This window comes from Ursus maritimus, unplaced genomic scaffold (assembly GCF_017311325.1).
Source record: "Ursus maritimus isolate PB19 unplaced genomic scaffold, ASM1731132v1 scaffold_18, whole genome shotgun sequence".
Taxonomy (NCBI): Eukaryota; Metazoa; Chordata; class Mammalia; order Carnivora; family Ursidae; genus Ursus; species Ursus maritimus.
Window position 1 is genome coordinate 46,988,592 of NW_024424230.1, and position 2,760 is coordinate 46,991,351.

Consider the following 2,760-nt stretch of genomic DNA (forward strand, 5'->3'; position numbering starts at 1 on the left):
TTTCCCTATTCTGGACATTTATATAAATGAAATCATATAACATGTGATCTTTTGTAAATGGCACTTAGTGCAATGTTTTCAAGGTTCATTGGTGTTGAAGCACATATCAGCACTTCATTCCTCATTATGGCTGAAAACTTTTAAAAAATCTCCTTAATGCATATTAAATACTTATATGTTATGGATTGGTTTTCATTTTTTTTTTTTTTTTAAGTGTGTGGGGTCCTCTCTTGCTTTCTTGCTCACCACTCCTTCTCCTACCCTTCCTTGGTAGGGTTTTCTGCCCTTGTTTGAAGTCGACTACACTCCTGCTGCTACTACATACTCCAGCCTTAGCTTTAATTTTAACACGGACTGAAATTTGGAGCATGTGGCACCTACTTTTGCTATGACAGGAAACCTGGTTTCTGTCCTTTATTTCTTTCCAGTCCTTTCATTTTGCATCTGTGTACCCTCCAAACATTAATAGCCCCAGGATTCTTTACAGAACTTTGGAGAATTGGCCTTAGAATGGAAGCTTCACATGATATCCAAAGATACACGAACCAGCCAAAGGAGAAAGGGGTGGGAATGAGAAAACAGCGAGAATGCCAGCCAGGGAATTTTCACAAAATTGGGACAGACTGGTTGTTCCTTATTCTTATGCCTGATGGATTGAACATTTCCCACAAGGGCTTGGTACCATCTAGGACCTGAAGATACGCCGCATTTTTCCGAGCAAACTCCAGACTCTATTTTACTCTCACTTCCTTTCTTCTGGGTTTGGCCATGCAAAGCCCACCGATAAGTTATAAATGACTTATCAAGCATTAGCGTTTAGAGAGTAGACGGCTCCATAAATACCTACTTGGCCTCATTAAAAAGCTACAGTGATTAAAGAGAATGATTAGTGTGGTGCCAGAGGGGAAAGAAGAAAATCCAACATCTGACTCAAACACAGCCAGACCTCTTCTCGGGGCAGACCGTTCGTGTCATGGAAGAGGATCTGGCCTGCGCGCTGCGAAACAACGTCGGAGTCGGCATCCGAGGAAACTCCACACTGGGGCCTGTCAGGGAAAGAGTTATGGAAAGTGCACACGTTCTCAGAGACGATTACCCTCTTGCCCTCCACGCCTCCTTCCCAACCTCCCCTTCCACTCCCTGTTGCCCCCCTGGAACTTAAAACATTATTAAAACAGGGAAACCTATAACTGGTATGAAATGACCCTCAAATGACTGCTTAATTACAGCGAAATGAAAGCCGGGGGACTACAAATAACCAGTAACTGTCCCGGCTGTCACTGAAGAGGAGCCTGCACATGAGTCATGAGTTATGTATTAGCCACTAAGTGTTTCGCTTCCAGCCACGGGCGCCCGCCTCTGCCCTGCCCGGGCTGTCCCCACGTAGCCTCCCACGCGGGCCCCGCTGCGGCGCTCCGCGGCGGGTCGGGCCCAGGCGGCAGGGCTCCTCTCGGAGGCGTTCTGTTGTGATTCGCAGGGCGCAGGAACTCGGCGGCCCAGTCCCTGCAGCCCCGGCCGCCCGTCGGTGGGGGAAGTGCTGCACAGGAGACAGGCTGACTGAAGGAGCGCAGCCAGCGCGGCTGCAGATAAGTTAATGTACACAGAGAGGATGTAAATTACCACGACCCTCAGCAGCAGGACATTGGCCAGGTCCCTGTCAGGGAGAGGACAAGCGTCGGCGGGCCGGGGGCTCGCTGACATCCACTCCGAGATGGAGCCGCCAGGCGGCCCGGCCAGGGAGGACCTCTTGGAGCCAGGCTTTCCTTGAAAACAGCTGCGTGTCCCTGACACCTCCAAACTAATGCATTTTTAATCAGGGGAATTAGCTCTAGGCGTCCCATATTTTTCCAAACCCCCATCTCTTGCAGCCACGTCCCCATCCCCGCCCCCCAGTTTAGTGACTGGCAGTCCCATTATGTTTCTTTATCGGCCTTGCAGTCTCCCGCTGCTCCCACGCACTCCAGACCAAGCCACCTTTGAAAACCAACCATCCCCACCCCCATCCTCCCGCCCCGGGGCCTCCTCTGCCTGGTCCTCTCCAGCGCAGCTTTCGCCCCCACCCTTCCCTTTGTTTATACAGTGACATCACAGCCCCTGGCTCTTCAAGGCTCAGAGAAAACAGAGTTCAAAAAGGCAAACAGGAAAGCCGGCTAGTGGGCACCGGGTGAGATTCCGTCCAACCGCGGCTGGACAGCACAGACGCGCACGTGCGCACGCGCACTTTTGTTAGCGTGCTCCCTAAAATATAAAGTCGCTAGGACGTTGCTTCCCAGGCGTCGGCCCCCTCGCCAGGCTTAGGGGAAATCCCTCGCCAGCCACTTCGGGGATTTAAATTTTTTCCAATAGCCACGTAAGAAAAAGTTAAAAAAAAAAGTGAAATTAAGTTTAATAATATTATTTAACCTGATATATCCAAAATATTATTTCAACACATGATTAATATAAACAATTATGAGTGAGATATTTTATATTCTTTTAGTCACACTAGGTCTTTGAAATCCAGTATTTATTTTACACTAACAGCACATTTCAGTTCGGATACTAGTTTTTCCATTGGAAATACTTGATCTGTACTTAGATTTCATAAAACTTAAGGCTCACACATCCAAGTTGTTCCAAACATACTTAAACGTTTTCCAATAACTGAATCCAGTATTGGTTTTTAAATTGAATTTAAATTAATTACAATTAAATAAAATTGAATTTAAATTAATTACAATTAAATAAAATTGAATTTAAATAAATAAAATTAAAAGCTAA